This window comes from Pagrus major, chromosome 11, assembly GCF_040436345.1.
Source record: "Pagrus major chromosome 11, Pma_NU_1.0".
In the NCBI taxonomy this organism is placed as follows: Eukaryota; Metazoa; Chordata; class Actinopteri; order Spariformes; family Sparidae; genus Pagrus; species Pagrus major.
Window position 1 is genome coordinate 6560274 of NC_133225.1, and position 21412 is coordinate 6581685.

Consider the following 21412-nt stretch of genomic DNA (forward strand, 5'->3'; position numbering starts at 1 on the left):
TCTAATTTGGTGAACATGTTTTAGGTCCCCCACTTTAATGGGAAAAAATATCAAAGATATTGGTCGGATATTGATGTTAGGTCATATCAAGCAACTTTTCTTTTTTTGGTAACACATTTCACTTAGCTGGAGGGGAAATCGGTTTGTGCACCTAATTTTGAACTAGAAACCTGACAGATAACATGATTTCTTCTCTATTTTGAACCATTCAGAGCATTCTGACCATGAATAGCTCAACATATTGGTTCTCAGCTGGAACCAAAAATTACCAAATTTTCCTTGACCCGAAGAGCGAACTGAAGTGGCCGTGTTTTAATTCACAAGTCATTGTGCATTAGGCAATTCCTCTGTTGATGTTGCATCCTTAATTGCAATGGTTACACTCAAGACCTTGAATGGAACTGGTTCAGGATCCAGAGCTAATTTGGTGGGAAAAAAGGGGTATATGAGTCCTGGTTTCAATTCAAAGACTTATCCAATTAAGGCTGTTTGGCAACTGCAGAGAGTCTGCTCATGGTGGTAAAAGACTGATGTTGTATTAAGGAGGTTCCAGGAGTGAGAAGGTGTAACTGCATGTGCGAGGGATGGAGTTGTTGAGAAATAGTATTAGTGCTCAGTAAATCCACCTTGGGTAAATAAAGGTATAAATAAAATATCCAAACCACATAGCGATGGTGCACAATTTAAGTTGATGGCAAGACACGCAAACAGGAAGTGAGGCATATTTCCTTCGCACTTAATAAGGTCCCCAGTTAGCTGTTACTTTGTCAGTCGGCTTTGTGGGGGTAGATGGCACAATAGTTCAGTATTTCTGGAATATTTAAAGTCCAAACAAAGAGAGCTGAGTGTGGATATCACTAAGGAAAATATGAGAAAATATATGTTCTCCAGGACTACAGCTAATTGTCTTTATTGTTTATAATCATATCTTTATTTATCTATAGATTTTTCTCATTTAATTAATTATTCGCCTTTAAAATGACAGAAAATGGTGAAAAAATGGCAAGTGTTGTCTTTTGTCTGAACAAAGATGAGAAAAACAATGACAAGCTGCAAAGTCTCACAGAGAAAATTTGGTGTTTTTGCTGGATAATATACTTTTGTTGTTGTACTATAAGATGGTTTAAGAAAATATTTATATTTCACCAGGATTACCTTCTGATGCAGAGATTTAACAATCATTAGGTAAAAGCATACTAAGCTCATTTCTCATTTAAGTTACCACGGAAAGATAATGATTCTCTTTATTACCATCAGTTAAAGTATACACCGCTGTTTAGTGCTCAACGCTAAAACTCTTAATTAAAAGTGGAAAGTAAAACATTTTTTGTGGTAGACGCATTTAAATTACTCAGTAATTGAGGCTGCATTTTGACTAGAATCAGAGTTTCAGACTGCATGAAATGACACCAAAATAGAGTTTGTTCATCAACATCATTTCCCTGGAGGAACATGTCCCCAGCACCCCGGCTGCTGGTTACTTTTCCTCTGCGCATGGCTACTCACTGTGCATGTGGAAAAACAGCGCCTCTGAAAATAGGGAGCATATGCTAGAACAAGGAATGCCACTTCAAGCAATACTTGTTCTTTAACATTAGCATGGCGTAAAGAAACTGAAGTGAAGTTGAGAAAAGACTTAGTTGTCAGTTGCATGTTCTCAAAACATTGTATTATACTTGCAAAAAAAGTGAGAAGGAGGCATGGATAACAATCCCAAACTGGCGCCCACCAGTAATTATGATGTGGGTACAAAGAGATTTTTGCCATTCTAAAGGGAGAAGGGGAGTGTAGGTGTATTAATTCCTATTCCTTCCTGCTTCCTCGACTTGGAAGTTCAGATTTAGAAAAATAGACCCCGCTCCCTCAAAAGAAAAGAAAAAACAAGAACTGTCACATTGACTGACGCCAATCGTATGTAGCATCTGTGTTCCCACTACTGCTCCCTATAGTATATGCCACACTGTGGCAATGTGGGAAACTGACAATGTCAATTTATCAGAACAAAAGAATTCCTCAGCAAGAGGAATACACATCTTCGGGCCCTGGAGACAAAAATCATTCCACCCCCACCCTTACCTGTATCTAAACAGAATGTAGGACATTCACAACACCAGAAATAGAAATTTCAGTCACAATTATCATTTTTGAATGTATCCCCTGCAGTCAAAAGTTAGTGTTTCACTTCAGGAGTTAGAGCTGCACTTTAATGCTAACTTTCTTAAAGTAAACAATTGAATGAAAGGCGCGGAGAGAAATTAAACACCCAAACAGCTGCTGCAACCTGATATTGGACAGTTTTAAATGAACTGATCCAGATCCATTCTGGCCTTAATCACTTGGATGCATTGCATGTTTCATTATGAAACTTGATTTTACATATTACGTTTCTGCAGATTTTGTTTTGGAGCTGTGTAATTATACCGTGTTTCTTTTCAGGTGTCTGATCCTGTTGTCCCCACCACAACTTAGTGTTGAAATTTGGGTAAGTACCTTATTTTCCTTCCTTTATAAAACAATGCAATACTGTTTATTTACAGACCAGAAAGGCCTCTGTGAGAACTGCTATAATTGCCTGCCTGATTCATTTTGTTGACCTTACATTAGACAGTATTAATGTATATTTTACCTTACAAAGAACTGTTACAGTTGTAATGGTGGCAAGATTAAACAAATGTCTTTACTCTTCTTCAGGTTTCCATATTTTTTAGCCCAAATTCTTATTTCTGAGTGTGTGTATAGTCTTTGTGGACCACGGTGCATCTCGTGACCTATATCTTTGACTTCGGTCACTATGCCAAAAACTCCACTAAGGGCCAATGTAGTCTTGCAGTGGTGCTATGACAATTTTGAGGTAAAACCTAAATATTAAATCAACGTATTTGCTGGAGGAAGTATCAGCTGGTTTAAGTTTATCCGAGGACTATGTGTAGTCTGAATACACCTTTTTTCATGTTTTTTGACAATCTCACATGTGTATCTCATAGATTTGGTGAAAGTTTGTAACTATCTTCCATAAAAAAATGTTTTCCATCTCATTTCATTATCTCTTCAATTGTTTAAGAAACAAAATTGCAGTGTGAATAATTCAATAACAATAATAATGACAATAATAATAATAATAAGGTTTAATGTTTTGTATACTGTAATGCGATAATGTATTCTAAAAATGTATGGCAAATTCATAATTAGGTCATATTTGTATTGTATATATTCATATTTTTATTGGCTTTGGCATCCACATTATTATATTTATTAACAGTTTAATTCCAGTGCATAGTCGATGCATGGAAAGTTGACTAAAGGGCACAGGGCTGCCCTAATGACGTACAATCAGTGTTCCCATGATGCGTGCTTAATTTATTCAGTTAACCTTGGTTATAAGAAAAACAAGTCATGTGTTTTAGATAGAAAATGTGGAACAAAACCGAAGCCCATCTATTCAAATAAAGCTTTGTCCAGTTTGCCCTTAGTCCTCAGTTAAACTTAAGCCAGCTGATGTTTCCTCCAGCAAAGACATTGATTTAATGTAGGTTTTACCTCATGATTGTCATAGCACCATGGGATGGTCACGAGATGTGCCGTGGTCCAGAAAGACTTTAAAACAATTACAAATGTTTCCTAGGCATCACACGCTGAGAAATAAGGATTTGGGCTAAAACTAAAGAAGTGTACGTTAACATTTAAAGTAAAAAAAACATGACTGGTAAGGGAGCCCATAAACATCTTTAGATTTATTTTTAAAACAGCAATGAATACAAGTGAACTAGTAATTGCCGTGACTGTTTAGCATGCTACCATTTGGATAGTCTATATTACAACAGTAAACTGTTATCTGTTTACCTGGGTTGTGTTGTTAGAAGCAACTACAATGAAGGAGAGACACATTTTTAGGTTTGAAAATAAAGAGAAAGAATTTATCAATATAAATATACCCGTTAATAATAATGCTTGTAGACCTTATTGCTGCATATCAAGTCCGCATTTGGTGCATTAGTTAAGCCTAAAGTGATTCTTTGTCTTTATCCCCTGATTAGCTGACTGAGGACTCCCTTAACAGCCACATCAAAATTATGTTTGCATGTCCTGATAACACTAATGGTCCTTGCTATAATTGATTTAACATACAATTTCATCAGTGTTGCAGTCATGCTTGTGTGTTTCTAATTCTAATGGAAAAGTGTAGACTTGATTTTCAATTAAATGTATGCCATTAGATTAACCCCACTCAGTAGTTTGTTTGTATCCTCACATTAAAGCAGATTTATTTGTAATGAACGGAGAAAAAAATGAATATAGCCCACAGCTCATACAGTAAGACAGTATATTGCTCAAACTGTAAATGCAGACATTGAAATGAGCAAGCTTCGAGGTGTCCGTGTTTAGCAAAGCATGCACAGTGGTTGCATACCAAAATTCGATATATTTTTGAAACAGATGGCAAGGTGCTCATATGGGAACCTGAGCTCTTCTTCACTGAATATGAAAATGTTGAACAGGTGGTCCAAGAAGCTTCCTTCCCTGCTACGGCTTTCATTAACACTCTTTTATTCTTCTAGTAATAATAAGCTAACTTGCTCCCTCTGAGATATGGGGCCGACAAAAGCTGCTTCCTTTTGTGTTGGCAAAAACTGGCAAAAATGTGTTCTTTTTTTAATGTATTATTAGACACAACCCTCTCTACCAACATCACCAAAAAACATAAAAGACACGCACACCCGCACAGTGTGAGTGTGTTTTCTGATGTGTGATCTGACAGGTGTCCAAAATTCTGTGTTCATTAAACCATGGTTTTATTTTGTGATCCTTTTCAGTGGCTATGTAAAATTACCTTTTATATTCAGATTTGTGCAGATTCTGTATCTTATAGTTGTCTCTACAGAAAGAAATGCTGAAATGTCATCCGTATTGTTTTTGAAATTTAAAATAGCGAGGAATGCATTTTTTTGCTGTTCAAAAAGTAGGGAGTCTGTTCACGAACTACGTACAGTTTGATCGAGGGTTACCTTTCAGCTAAGGGTCGCGCGTTACACCAGTATTGACAATGGCCGTGATATTTAAAATGAAATATTGATATCATGTTTATAATACACATAAGGTAGCCTAATATTGTTTTTTAAATCATTTCTGTTTCTATTTATATAGTTTTATAGTGCTCGTTAGATGCAGGCTGTGTTTTTCTGATAATGCCATTTATTATTCTTAATCATTTATTTAAAAACTATTTTAATGTAGAATAATTAATCTTTTAACACCTACATTGATGTATTGTTCAACAGAGACCATTGCAGTGTTTTAGTGTTTCCCTACTGAATTGTAGAAAATTGCCATGGAACCTATTTGCCTTCATTTCAGATAGAATATGTGTCAGGGTCATCAGTGAGGGTAAAATCACTGGTTTTTCACACACTCAAAGAGCTGAGTGATCTTGTTTGCTTATTTTACACTTGTAGTACAGTCCTGTTTGTACAGGTAGTCAAGAGTAGAAGAATGAGTCTCGATAAACAGTCCCAGATTTATTCTCGCTATAAATCACTTACGGTCTTTGGGCTTTGTAATGAGGACAGTAAGGTGAGTCATGCAAAGAAAGAGCAATATTTGTATTGATTCAGCTTGACCTTTATGTCATCCCTTTGAAAACTAAATAATCAACAACACCACAAAGTGCTTAACATAAGCAAAGAGAAATGTGAGCTATTTTGTAGTGAAGGCTCAACCCAGCTATATGCACTGTACCCACAAACCTCACTTACCTCATAAACACAGCTTTGTGCATACGTGTACAATAACTCATGCACTCTGAATCATGCGCAACATTCACAACACATGCACACAGGCACATTTTCTGTGGGGTGCTTATAAAAACCTGATAGTTTCCCCGCTTTAAGTTGTGATTCAAACGCAGTATTTAGAATACAGTAATGACACAGTGAATCGTTCTTGAATCTTAAGGCCAAATAGTAGAATAACACCCAACACACAGAAGTTTGGTTTCTTTTCTCAGTTTTCCAGCATCACAGTAGCAAAGAAGTGGTCTGGTGGAGACCGCCTTACATGCTTGGGCCACAGTGATGGTACAAACTTCATTTGCCAAGGATGGTTCTTGGTTTCTCAGACTGTTTGTTTGGATTCCTGGCTCACAGTTTGTCTGTTTGGGCCAGGTTCTTGAAGCACACATCAAATCGACGGATGACTAGCGAGGCTGGCTGCCAGCTGAATTTCAAGAACAGTTTAGCTTCACTGTAGAATTTGAAATGCTTAACTCTATGTTGGGCTTGACAAGAGCTACAGCCAAACGGTTTTCCTTGACTCATTTCAGAATATAAGGGCTTTATGTAAATGGACAAATCCTTTAGTGTTTGCTGGACTCTCAGGGAAATTATATTATGGCTTCTTTTCTTTAGGAAATGTCTGTATTCTTTTCTTTCATTCAATAACCATGCTTTTCATTCCAACTGATACCGGCTTAGTGTATTTAAGGTAAACATCTTTTAGATAAATGCAACTCCTTACTCAGGTTGATAGTGTTTTTCATTTTCCCTTCAGAGCTTTTCCAACCTGATAATCTCAACAGTATTTATGCATTTTGTGTATAAAACCGCTTTAAGCATAGAAAGAAGAATGCATGTTACATAAACTCAAATCTGTGTTTGGTTTTTGCTTATATTGCAAAATGTAATCCAGAATAGTCTTTTTATTTTGCTAATATCAAGTCAGTAAAATATATTTATGATGGGCCGTCTTCAGCTTTTGAAATTATCTTGTTCAGTGTCTCAGTTTTTATATGAAAACGTATACATGCAATAGTGGCAGAGTGACTGCCAACTGCTGATAACTGTTTTCTGTTCCATGACTGTTATTATTGTTATCGCTCAGTTAGCAGTGCAGCTAGCTGGACTACCTGGAAGTGTTGGTGTTAACACCACTTGCACAGGAACTTTGGACTAAGGTTTTCTGACACATGACTATCTGGTTAGCATGCAGTGGCAATTTTGGTTGATTTTGGAATGTTGTTGTCAGAAAGTAAAACAAGATGTGTTGCAGTTGCCCTGATGGACTGTAGTGCTGCTACACTCTCTCATTATGTTCCTCTTGGGAGCGGCTGAGTCTCGTACAACATCCGGATGTGAAATTTAGTATTACCATTCTGGTATGATCTTATGCCTTTCATCAAACCGGTTTAAACATTTTCAAATCAGCCCAACCCTTCTGTTCAGTGTGTTTCCGATATTTTCTAATTACGCCGACGTACAGAAAACAAGGACAAACTCGTACAGGGTGTAAAACCTCCAAATGATTCCTCATCATGATTCCATATCACCTCATGTCTGATCAACCATCTGAACAGAAAGTGCATCTGATCATTCTGCCCGCCCTTACTTTACTAGCTAGATTGCTGCCAGAACACATGTTTGCTTCGGATTAGATGGCCCGGAACAAATGACATACAAAACAACAATATGAATGCTAATGAATGTTGCTACTATTACTACTATGAGCTCACATGGTGCCTGAAGAATTTTATATTCATAAGCACTGGCTAACAAAGACCCTGGTTAGCTCTCTTGTGGCACCTTTAATTATGGGATTGTGCAACTTATTAGCATCAAATTTGGCTGATATGGATGAATGAGGCTGGCAGTACCGTTATGCAACAGGAGTAATCTTTCCTTATTCTCTTCTGCCTGCTTGACTTTCTCTGTTTTTTTTATCCTCCCTTACTTTCTTCCTTAAAATACAAGTTACTGTAAAGATTCTGCCCAGTCCGACTGCAGTAGATACCAATTTGTGAGTTATGATGGTCGAGGTCGACATTGCCAAAAAAAAAGGGAAAAAAGTGAATTGCTTTATGTGCCAGATCCTCTTTGTTAAACGCACATATCGAAAAAAACGACTTCTTTCTTAAAGTTATACTCCATCCAAAAGCAATAATGTAGTCAGCCTGAAATGTGTCTGTTAAAGGTTTGATGTGTTATTGTTCACAGGCAACAGTACACTTTTCTTCATTGGAATTTGGGATTTTAACTTTAACCTTCAAAACACTTACACATTACACATTACAATCTGATTCCAGTACACATTTGAATGTTTTCAGACCAACAAAATAATTCTGTAAAATCATCAGCATTTAACCTCCAGAATTCTATTCCTGGTCGGGACAAAAGCCAACACCTGTTGTATTTTATTGTTGATATGCTAAAATGTTACTAGGATCTGAAGATCCCTTAATTTATTGACTTCCTGCGCAGTGTCACTCTAACCACTGTGCTCAGACTATGAAAACTAGTTAATAATGAGGATCTACCTACATATTTAAAGAGCATTTTATCCCACAAAAATTTAAATGGCATAATTAAAAATATATATATATATTTTCACTAGAAACGTCTGCAGGGCTAAATCTAACCTTATGTTCGGCTGAATTTTGCCCGCAGGCTCCACTTTCGACAGCCCAGACTTAGACCTGCTGGTTACAAAAAGTATAACTGAACAGTTAAATAAGTAGTTAATAAATAAAATATGAAAAATTGAAGTTATTAAAATAAAATTCAAGACATTCTTGTGGTTTCTGATACAATTTTCCTCAAGTTCTCAGTAATTCTATAATCCCTGTGACCCTGGCTTGTGGTCCGCTACATTCTCATCACCTTTGGTTGCATTTTTTCCACATTGGATATGAACAAAAACAAAAATAGAAAATCTGCAGAAACTTCTCGAACAACTACTGTTACATAAGCCACTCTTAAACTTTCCCATTAATATGTTCAGTATGTTACAAAAACACTATTTTCACCAAAATAACATGGTGCTTCTGCATTTCCTTCTATTTTTAATGTGGAACTGAAACTTCAAAAAGCTGTTTTTGAAAAATGATGAGGATGAAAAAAGCCTGATCAATTATTTTGTTGCACCACATTTTTAAAATTGTATTTAACTGTAACGCTTGAAAAAAATGCTTCCTTTCAATATGAATTTGTGAGTTTTTTAACAAAATCTCAACTTGAGTCCATGCACTCTTGGAAAAAGATGAAATACAGTTGAATTCTTATAGTGTGTTTAACTGCAGATTGATTAACTTGCTTCATATGATAGTCGTGCAGTCATAGTTTTTACACCTCATTGAATGGCAGTTCATTTTTCTACACAAGTAAATCATTTGGTTAACTTTATGTGTGGCACAGAGACACTCTTTCTAACAGAGTGCATTTTTAGAATGCAAACACAGTGAGCACGAATCTATTTCATTGAATCAATGCTGCTCTGTTGCCTGGGAGGGCCCACACGCCTTAACAATGCAATGGAAAATAATGGTGTATTGAACTGGCATATGATAGAGCAATTGTACCCTTTGTTCACAGCTCTCCAGATACGTTTGATGGCTGCTATCAAGCTGCATGTTTACACACTGAGGATGAAGGACTATTCTTGAACAATTACCGTAGCTTTCCACGAGAAACTGGAGCACAAGGTGATATTTAGTTGAGCTGCGATCACTTTCTACAAGGAGAGTGAGGAGTACAAAACAAGTAAATAAGACATGCTTAAGATGGAGAGATTAAGACAACCCCAGAGTGATTAAGAGGGCTGACATAGATACCCTGGCTTGATTTTTAGATGGACCACTGAGCAGTTTGGATTTGGATTTAAGCAGCAGGAAGAAATAAACAGCAACAGCCATGAGTCAATTAAGTGTAAAGCCTTCCAAAAACAACTAGTTTGACTTTGCTTTTCAATTAATCTTCTTTGGGTGTCACCAAGGGTCACAGCGCTGCAGAGTGAGCAGTGGAGAAGTGAAAGATTAAATAAGAGTCCAAACAACTGCGCACAAAGACTATGGGCCAAAGCATTTAACCCAGCCCTGCTGCTGCTGCACAGATGCTTCTGGCTAGGCAGGATTTCTTTGTTTTTCTTCAGGAGCTCGACAAAGATCTGATTTATTGTAAGAAGTGATCCATGGATGAATCATGGAAGTCCAAATGTGTCCAATTTTTAGATTTACACAATCGCCTAGATGTTTCTGTTCTATCAAGGCCCTTCAAGAATGTTTGAACATTACAAAAACACATCTGTGCTGTCAAATGTTTGTCAAAGCGATCTGTAAGAAATCCTTGAGCCAAAGTCTTCATCTGCTGTGCAGGAAAATCTCTTTGTGATGTTCTCTTGTGTGGCTCTAAATAATCAAATCTCGCTGTTTACTTTACAAATGAAACACATCTTATTGACCTTATAGATTTCAATAACAAGTTCTCTGACTGAGTTATTTTTGTCTTTTAACCTCCAGCAGTGGGAGTGTGTTGAGTTGTGTAGGTGGACATCTGCTTGTGCTCACTTTGCACCTGTATTTTAGCAAATATCTGACCACTTTTACAACATAATGCACAGTGTTAAGAACTGCCAGAGCTGGAAATAAAAATGAGAGACTTTCTTCTACAACAGTCTGACAAACACTGAGTCAGCTGGTCACACTACTGCCATATTACTCATGGTGACTAATCAGACAGTGTTGGTATTTGTGTTTTTCTTATGTATATTAGAATAGAATATCACAGACATATTGGTATCTGTGTATTTGTCCCTATCGTATTTGTCCTATTGTGTGTGCTCTAAAAATGTAGATGATCAACTTGTGTGCAATCTCAAGCTCTTTGTCAAGCTTTGTCGCCGACTGTAGTTTAGTAATAACTGTCTCCCAGTGGGTGAGAACCTTATACTGAGCTGAGCCGGTGGTATTGTGTGTGTTAAAGAGAGTATGAGGAAACCCTGGCTCAGTGTGACATGATGAAGCTATGGACCTAAAGCTCCTCATTGTTATGTATCTGTGGTCCTGCAGTCCAGCGCTGCAGAATATACGCAGGGTGAAGGAAACAGCGCTGTGGCTGCCAACCCTTGCCCAAGTCTTTTTCTGCTGCTAAGAAAAGAGTGTAGAATAGAAGCAATACCTGTAAGTCAAGACAAAAGGGGGAAGCACCCTGGGCCAAGTCGAATGATTTGGATACAATTACAATGCGAAATCTCTGTCTGCTGCAATTGCTTAAATGGTAGCTCAAGTATTTAAAAAAAAAAGCTCAGATGAAATTGTCACAAGCTTACACTCATTCATGTCTTTATATCCTGCGCTGTGCTATGAGGATTCTTGAGCAAAGTCATCTGTATGCAGCAAACAAAGTGTTATTGATGAGTTGATTCTATGTGGCTTTGCCAGTGAGCGAGCCAGGGAGGGGATTATGTCCCCAAGCCAAAACCCAATAGAAGTTGGAATAAGGGGATAGATGTGCAGTGCTCATTGTAGCAGTGGAGGATAAGCTGTGTTCAACATTAAATAACAGCTCAATACCTGCGATATGAAAAGGTTTGGAAATCTCAGACTCGCTTAAGTGGGAAATATCTCCGTTTACTGCCACAGAATGATAAATTGAACAAAGTTTTTGAAGCGAGTACTAAAGGCGACAGAGTTTCACTTGTTGAAAGCAGTTTACCATGGGTTCGTAATTGAAGGAGCTATTTTGAAGACCTTCGATGAGGTTGAATTTGCTGGAGGATTTCTTCACTGAGTGAGACTGGAAAGGTGTAACTCCAGCAGCATATGGCAGTGACTGTGAGAAATCCAGAAATCCGCTAATCCACCGCTCTTACAGTATAGGGATTATACCTTCTGTGACTTTATTCTGTTTTCTCGTGTTGCCTTCCATTCGTCTGTGCACAGTTCAGTTTAAATCACTGTTGTTGCTTAGCTATGACGGGTGTTACTTTGTACTTAATGTTGCATCTGGTCAGCAGGCGTTTATGCAAAGATCTTGTTTACAACCACTGTAGGATGTTCTTTTCACTTAGCTTGATGATGTTTTGCAGCAAATAAACAGTAAACATCTCCATATACCCTGCATGGAGTGTGGATGACACTAACATTTTTTACGCCTTAGTATCTTACTGTTGTATGACAGCTGGGAATAACAGCTAACAAATGTGCAGTCTTTTCAGCATACCTTAAATCCCATAGAAACATTTCACATGTTAAGTTCTCCTCTGTAATATTGAATATTCATCACAAAATGTGCAATAATCAGAGTTAAAAAAAAAACATTGGGGGAAAACATTGTTAGAGCTTATTTATTATCTGTCATTAACTCAGATAATCTCCTTTATCCGGAATGGTTGGGTCAGATTTGATCAGTGAGCAAACAATCTATTAATGTTCACTATATGATTTAATTTAAATATTGCTAAGTCCTAATTTGATCAGACATGTCACATCACCTTTTTGCACAGCTAAGCCTAAAAACTGTGCTGCTTATTTTGGACCAAGTGATGTGACACATTCATAAAACATGCTGCTTTAATGAAGGCACTTATCTCGTTGTCATGAGGTGTTCATAATTCAGAGATGCTTCTCTTGTTTTGAAATGCATAGCGACATGTGAATTTAAAAACATAAATGGGAGCTTACACATTTCTGTCACCTCTTAGAAAACAGAACAAAGACAGAACTGACAAAAAAGGGAAGTAAAATAATACTTGTATTGGAGGCTACGCTCCCTGTCAATTTATTGAAAAGATTTCTCTCGCAGTTTCATAGGGGTCTCCCACACATTTTTCTTGGTACGTTTGTGTTAATTCATTCTGACTTCCAAAGATCTTACAGTGTTTGTCGGAGAGATTATATGGTAACATCAAAGTTCAGGCTTCAGAACTGTATTGTGTTACAGTGATAGAATTTTTGTACATGTTACTAAACCAGTCCAATTGCAGAGGTGAATCAAGCAAAAGGGATAAGATTTATATATCTTTAGATCAGAGAAATCTATGGATGCAAATAAGGGTCATCAATATGTTGAGCTGGTGAAATGCTGTTCACAGTTAATTTCACAGCCAGCAGAATTGTGTGCATGTGAACAAAAATGTATGCACATAACTGAATATGTGAAGTTGTAACTAAAAAAATTCAAATTAAAGTTTGTGAATGTGGAAAACATTTGTAGCTGTAGAAAAACTGGAAGCATGTGTGAAAATCTTTTGGGAACATAAATAAAATATTCACATGCGTAAAATGTTTTTGTAGCTGTAGATTTTTGGGACATTTTCCGGATGTGTGAATAAAACTTGTCGAGGAATATTTTCAACAGTAGGGGCTTGGAGATGTGCGATGTATACCTGATAAATTATGTGCCAGATAATGGGCAATTTATATTATTAGTGAAATTATAGCCAATAAATATTAACAAAAACGTGAAACCAAATTACTTTTGTGGACTTAACAAACATGACATCTACACACTCCAGTACAGTAAGTGGCCGTAGAAGAAGAATAACTAGTGCAGCACTCAATACATGTACCACATGATAACTCAAGAATGCCTTGAGATTTTGGTGGTGAAAGATCAAAGGTCAAGGTCACATGGACCTCATGGCGCACCATTCTTGTGAATACAATAACTCACAAACCCCTTGAGTTGGACCCATTAAAACTGGAGACTTCCCATATCATAAATAGGTACAAATGGGACCAAAAAGAGAAGTAATATTGTATTATTGGTGTGGGATAGTCACTGTGAGGTTGTGGAGTTTCACAATTTCTTTTTAATGAGGAACTGGGAAAATACACAAAAATAACACACCTCCAGTTTAGCTCCCTTTCACTGTCTGAATGGTGAGGGAAAATCCCACGTGCAAGTGCTAATTTGCTTATGTGATACCACTGTTGCCAAATAATCTAGTATTAATACACTCAGTGGCCACTTTATTAGGCAATTCACAGCAACTTCTCTGTCATGAAGTCTCCTGCTTTGATGCCTATAATGTTTCTGTTGAGGCTCTAAGTTATGTTTATAATTTAAGTCATAGTTAAAGGTATACACGGTATAAGTATTTTTATTTTTACATTTTTTTTTATTAGATCAATTGATAATAATTCACTGGCAACAAGTGGATTTCACCGTAGTTTGGCTCATTAATTCACGCTAAAAACACATAATAATGCTTAAATAAAGAAAGAAAAATAGCACTAGAGTCCGCTTAGAAAGAGACCAAGAACCGCATTTTTAAGCGTTTTTTGTCCGTTTGTAAATTCAGCTTTAACATTAGACTTTACGAATCGATCCAAAACACACCGGGGTTACTAAACCAGACCGAACAGGTTCGGTGTGAAAGCACACTAACCATTCATTGGTATTCTGCTAATCCCTAGATGGGAGCTGACACAACTCTTTCTAGCTCTTGGCAACATAACAAAGGCAGTACTGAGTATCACTCCAAATAAAATGGGGATATAAAATAAGAGTTCTCCTAATTTTCATCTCTTAAATAAAATAGTAATGATGCAATAAGAAATTATTGATGTAAGTTGAAAACACTGATGGTATTTATCTTTTCTACTTCTTTTTTTTTAACCGATTCAGTAAAAGATATAGCTCTACCGCACATGGACATCATATCATAGTGGTGTTATAAAGATTGGACTAGATGCATTTTGAACCAATTAAAATATGCAATAAGATAACCATATCCATCCCAGTCACCATTGGTTTTAAAAGAATATGTATTCAAAGCTGATTTACAACTCCTGCACCACACACATACCATTATAAAGATACACACAGCTGACAGTCTGAGCCCCAAAATTACACGCTTGCCTCCCTTTTATCATATTTCAGCACTTCAGTGTTCACCAGCAGAAGCAGTTACAGTCGTACAGCCAGTCACTTGACTTGTTTGTGAGTTCAGGATCATAATTAACTCTGTCCAACAGTAAAATGTGTCCTTTTGCAGTTCATTCTTTGAGGATTCCAGTCTGTCTTCGTAAATTACATTTCAGAAAGTTTTAAGAGAATCTTTGTGTTTTTTTTTTAACAGAGAAAGCCGCGCCAACTTAATTATCACCTAGACTTTAATCGTAGACTGTCCTTGAAACGCCCAGCTATATTGTATGTTTGCTACAATCCAAGTCTTCTCACTTTTCACCATTTTGCTTTATTTTACAGTAGAACGACTGCTTCCACCACACTGCACAAATATTTAAAATAAAGGGAGCAGCTCCTCTAGTATCAGTCTCTTAGGAGACCCCGCTGAGAGTCACTTCTTAAAATCAAGTGCTCATTTTAAAATGAAAGGCAACAATTAACACATCAAGGTTGAAGATGGTACCATGCTCCCCCCCCCCCCTCTAGCCTATGCAGGTAGCTACAGCAGAAAAGGCCTCCTGTTGTATGATAAGCATTTCCTCTGCTGTGATAAGAGGCCCAAGGTTAATGCCTGTCAGATGAGGCCTATTAATGATGACTCCATGTGATGATCTGTTTAAGGCAAGTCTGCAGCTCCTCTCGCTCACTGTTGTTCCCTCCCAGATAAGCTTTACTTTGTTGACTTTGCCCCAATCCGTTGCCAAAGCCAAAGGCACTTATTAGCTACCTATCCGAGAGTGACATGTGTAGCCATAGGCCAGCGTTGAATAATGGTCCTTCATTGTCACCTCTGTAGTTTTTGGATTAACAGTTTGATTTAATTTTGAGCCGTCAGAGGCACAACACAGCCGGTTGACTTTTTTGGAGGCAAGGACCAATGCGTTCCCTTAAGCTGCTCAGCAAGGCAGTTTGGATGTGAAATCACTCTTCACACACACTATTTATTTTGCATTTCACAGAAGTGCAGTATGCTAGAACAGGAAGTATGAAATGCTAATTAGATGGTAGGCCAAAAAAAAGAAGGTCAGTCAAATTTTTGGAGATTTTCAGAGGTATTCATTATAGCTAGATTCCTGTTGGATTGTTTAGGCTGATATTGACTTAAAGAAATTAGAGAACGTTATTTTTTTCTTAAAGCCCCTGCCCACTTTGTTTGTTAAGTATTTCTATGTATTCTATGACTAAATAAGCAACAATTAAAACTAGAGTTTGAAAAAAAAAAACAAACTAACATCCCAGTTGATGTATTCATTTTGATCCTCATCATTCATGGTGAGAAGCTGACCAAGGGGGCCTTTAGACTTGAACAAACATTTAAATGAGGATTCCCAAAATTTGCTTTTTTAAGCCCCCTGGACGCACGTCAGTGGGCTGTCTGGCTCATTCGCATGACAATCCATCCACGGCTAGGCGGTGTACACAACTCCTCAGTTTAAATGGGTACTCATGCCACATATCGTAACAATCCTTCAGACAGATACAATCATCAAACAAATAAGTGGACAAATAAGTGGACAACCAAGCGTTTATGAAGTCTTGGCAACTCACTGATGATGATCTTGGTGTTTCAGTAGTGAATCAAACTCCAACAAACGCTGTCTACTCTTATTCCCAAATGTCTAGTAAATCCATTTCAGTAAAACATTTAGTCCACGACACAATTTTCCATGCATTAATGTAATAAATGTAGTAATAAACAAAATTGCTACAAAATGTGATCGTAGATGCTTTTATATGCTATCATCTTTAAAAACAAACTCAATTTATTTCCTTCCAAAATGCCATTATTCTCAATTTGGGAGATCCTAAGACGGCCACCGTTTGATTGACACCTCGTTCGACCAGATAGGAGCTTCTATGCCCGCCCTGGAGCACGATCACGTAGAGTGGAGAGCCACGTGAAATCACGTGAAAGTTTTCTTGTTGGCTTATGTCAGATTGAATATACACTGATACAATATGTAGCTGTGATAGGCCAATATTGGCCGATAATGATGGCCAACCGACGTATAGGTCGGGCTTTCGACCAAATACCAACAAAACTAATGCATGCTGTACTTTGAGCTTACTACTAATTGGCAAATGTTTGCATGCCGACATGCAACACCAACATGTTGATCAAAGCATTTATTACACCTACCTAACATCAAAATGCTAGTGTTATCACTTTGCTAGCATACTGATTTGAGCATTGAGCTCAAGTTCAGCCTTAGAGAGCTGTGCACGACACTCCGTCTTGTTTACTGATTTGTGATTCTGCACGACTGCTTTCCTATCATAATCTTCTTTATCGTGCCCTTATTTTTACATATTGTCAGTATACTTTTGCCCATTTCTATCTTTACTTTGTACGGTATCATTTCTTTGCAACCACTTTTGTGAGAAATTGCCTCAAGACTGGTTGATAAATAAGTCGGCTGTTTTTGTTTACTTTCTTTAAGCGACTGCGAGTAGTCTCTTCAGTTGCATCTTACAAATAAGGCAGAGCATGAGACTGCATTTTGAAAGAAAAATGTGTCACAATTGATCAAAGCATGTGTAACTAAAATATGACACCCCTAAATTAAAATGTAAATGCTGTAGTTTGAGTAAAATGTCCCAATTCCTCTGATGTTCTGCCCTTTTGTCTTCTGAATTATGTACGGGATTTAATGCCTTGCTGCCTTACACAATGAGATGTACTTTTCTTTTTCTGGACAGTATTATTCAGTTGAACAAGTTGCTTTAGTTCTATTCTTCATGATGGTTAATGTTATTCTTGAATAATGTAGCCACGGCAATGTGAAATTGCATTAGCTAGAGATGTGACATTCATGTCACCCATTCACATATGCTTCTGTAAGAGAACATGACCCATTACAATCCAGTGAAGGTGGATCATCTTCTGTCATATGCTATTGATTTGCTGAAAATGTGAAATATACAGATCCTTTCTTTGTTTGTTGATGCAAATATATTTTTTCAAGGCTGCTATCTATCACAGAGGTATGCGCAAGATGGTTATGGTTGTGTTGTGATATATTTACAGCTGTCAGTCAGTAACCTCCTGAGACTCAGATAAGATAAACTCCTGAGACGTCGCATCTTACCACTTGCAGTATCAAGGAGCACATACTCCAGTCATGCAAGCCATCCAATTCTATTTGATATATCCCAAGCCAATACAAGCTGTCAGTCAGCATTAAAGTCAGATTCACATATTTACAGAAAAGTTGTGCTGCTGTCATTAGGGAGCAAAGGCCAACAACTCAAGTAAACTACTCAACAGCTGTTCAGAAAAGTCACGCAAATCTTGTTAGGAAGTTTTGAGGTGTTACTTTAACAAACAGAGCTATTATCTAGTGGAATATGTGGTATTTTTAAGCCCAGGTGAAGCAGGAATGTAATTCTTGTTTTTGCTATAATTTTGAATCGCTGCAAATTACACTTCAAAGCCCAAAAGACCTTATATTCAGACATTAGATTTTCTCAACAAGTATTTTGACCCTTTAAACTTTCTCTGTGCCTCTTTTTATGTAAATGCTACAAATGTTCAGTTTTACAATGACAGCCAAAAAAGGTCAAGTAGAGATAGAAAAAAGAAGGATTTGTGGGAGTACTCTCTCCATAGAGAGAAATTACTGTATTAAATTGAGCACAATTACTTGTACAGAACCTCTCATTTGGGGAATTTAAAACAGATGAAAGACCTCTGCAGATCTCAAATATGTACAAGCTTGTTTGGAACAAAGGGGTCAGAGATGTAACAAGGACTAAAAGTCCACTTTTTGTATCCTGCACTAACAATGACATACTTTGTAACAAAACAACCCAAATAACAGTTTAATATCTATGGACCAAATTCCTAACAGTAATTGTTATTTACAAGCACACATCTTTTCATGTGCTCGGGCTCGACAACGTAGCGAAAAGTAATCACAACTTATTTATTTTTTCAAACTTCAGGCCAATTCACAGTATTAAGAGTTTCTTCTCTTTCCTGCAAAATGCAACAAGACAAACTGAAATATCATCTTTTTGAAGACTTCCTGTGCAAGATATTTGAGCATTAATAATAAAACGCTGACAGCACCTGCAAGGCTGTCTTTCTGATGCCCACTGAAAAAATACAGGTTGTCCCATACAGCTACCGACTGTCAGTAACAGTATAGTACAGATGCTTCATGTAAGTTGACATCAGACATCCACTTTAATAATCGGTTTCAGCAGAGATAGAAAAGAAAAGTCCGCACACTGATTCATCTCCAGCTGTTACTGTTTGCTGACAGGACCACAGCCTGATATCTGAACTCAGCTGCTAGAATTATGGTACGTGTCCAGGGGGCCTTTTTGGAGGTTAGGACGTCATTCATTAGTAGTCATGTTGTGTCTCTTTGTGGTCATTCTGTCTCTCTTTGTAGACATTTTTGTGGCCATTTTATATCAATTTCTAGTTGTTTTGTCTGTCTTTGTGGTATTTTTACATTCATTAGTAGTTATGTTGTCTCATTTTGTCGTCATTTTTTTTCTTTTTATGGTAGTTTTGTCTCTCTTTGTAGTCATATTTGCGTCTTTGCGGCCACTTTTCGTTCATTTGTAGTTGTTTTTGTCTCTTTGTAGGCATTTCACGTTCATTTGTAGTTGTTTTTTCTTTCATTGTTGTCATTTTTGTCTTTTTATGGTAGTTTTGTTTCCTTTTTTTTGTCATATTTATCTGTTATCTGTTCATTTTACGTTAATTTGTAGTCGTATTGTTTTGTTGTTTTTTTTTTTGCCTTATCCTGGGCCAGTAGGCTTGTTCAGTAATCCATCCACGCATGCTGAAATAAATAAATACATACATACATACATACCTGTAAAGACACAATGTAGAAATGAGCTTAATCATCCTAAACACATTTAAAAAGATTCAAATGGTGAATCTATTTAGAGACTCAAACGTAAAGTCTGTGAAAGTCTCACATTATGTCTCAAGCTATGAGAGAAACCTAAAAAAATTACAAACTGAACACCTCCAGTTTAAATGTCAGTGTAATGGGGCCTCTGTAATAAATCTAAGTAGACTCAGATGTACAGTAGCAGAGCCTTTTCACACCTTGAAGCTGTTTTCAACTTGAGAATACATTTCACATGATGTCTAAAATGGGTAAATCAAAGCAGTGCAGCTACCTTTCTCACCCGCTATCCTGTGTTTTTTTCCCCCTGTTTTGCTCAGGGAGGTAGTGCAGGGTGGTGGTGGTGGGGGTGGGGTTTTTACTCTTTGTAGTAGTCACAGCTCCAAATCTCATTTGTAATGGTTATCAACTGGTTGGGGTCTTCACAATAGCTAATGGGGAAAACAAATCGGTATTCACCGTGTTTATCATTTGATTAACCTTCATATTATCCCTCTGTGTAATTAGCCTAATTATGAGAGGCTTTACACTGGCTGGCTGATAGCTCCTTGTACAAATGGGTCTGAAATTTTCTGGCCTTTATCAAATGGAGCGTTCCTTGTGTTTAAAAACTGACTCTGAGCCAGGTGGACTGTAGCTTTGAAACACGTTCTGTCTATGGTGAAAGAATAATTCCACGCAGTGACAGTTCAAAGCGTTGCTTCCTGTCAGAAGTAATTGAAGCATGTGATTAATGTGTTAATATAACTGATTGTGTAGAGTGTTTTTGTTGGTAGATATGAAACAAAGAGCACCCTGTTGCACCGCTGATGTAGAAGTTGACAAGTAACCGTTGAGGTCCGTTAGCGCACCCCAACCGACAAGTTTGTTCTCGCCCCTCTGGAGAACACTTGCTGCCCGTCGGCCTCTGTCAATGTGGAATCAGCCCCCCTCTCATCGGGTTACTGTCTGAGTGTAGACACGATTAGCTGTGATGGAGACCCTCTTCTTCACTGAGCTCTGAGCACACTTGCTTTGACACAAACAAAAAGGTGATTTTGCCTGCTAGCTTTCTCACTCCTTGTTGTCACAGCTGGTTTGTGTTACGCAGCCAGAGTTGGTGCGAAGACTGACTTACAGCAGGTGATTTTGAGACAAGGGTGTTGAAAAGGGACGGATTGTTGTTGGTGTTAGAGGTGAAGGTGCTTCACTGTAATGTATCAAGACCCCTGAGGACCCTTTTTTCACACAGTGAAGTCAGACCTTTGTAAAGTCACTAGTTTAACTTCTTTGTGCCAGCTCCTGTTCTTTCTTTGATGAAATGTTGCAGACGAGCAAATTAAGGACTGCGGGCCAAAATTGGACCGTGACAAAAACTGATGGCTGCAGTACATCAAATATTTAAAGGAGAGTTTTCAGAAATCTACCTGAGATGTACCAGATATCATGATCTCAATATCTAATGATCAGTTCCTACTTGTAGACATTGGAATACAAAACAGAAACTGTGCCTCATTCTAACATAAAGTCCAAAAAATGTACCTGCTGAATAACACATTAAAACCCATTAAATTACACAACACTGACAAACAATTAGTCTGTTAATTGGTTGGAACTATATCACAGATCAATTTAATAATTATTTGCAGATTAATTGATAACTAATCAGTCACCTTGCACCTATTTTTTTTATTTTCAAGTTTGAAAGATAAATTGATTAAAGGTGCCTTGTGGACACAACAAATAAAATAATGTTAATACTCAGTGTGTACCAAGTATTTTAAATCAGGCATGGTTATGGTCTGTGTTCTTGCTAGCAGTCTTCTTCTCTGTTCTTACAAGAGTATGCTAGTGTCTGACAACATTAGAGACTGTTAACATTAGGGA

At 37.4% G+C, this 21412-nt stretch overlaps 1 protein-coding gene across 3 annotated transcripts in view; it reads left to right on the top strand.

Annotated features, from left to right (window-relative positions):
* lpp (LIM domain containing preferred translocation partner in lipoma) overlaps positions 1–21412 on the top strand; it is a 155679-nt gene that overhangs the window by 24156 nt on the left and 110111 nt on the right. Inside the window, exon 3 of one of the 3 annotated variants that reach the window (XM_073475942.1) lies at positions 2437–2482. The exons of the other annotated variants lie outside the window; for them this stretch is intronic. The gene's annotated coding sequence lies outside the window, so the exon portion shown is untranslated. The remainder of the gene's footprint in view (positions 1–2436; positions 2483–21412) is intronic. 3 annotated transcript variants of the gene reach the window in all.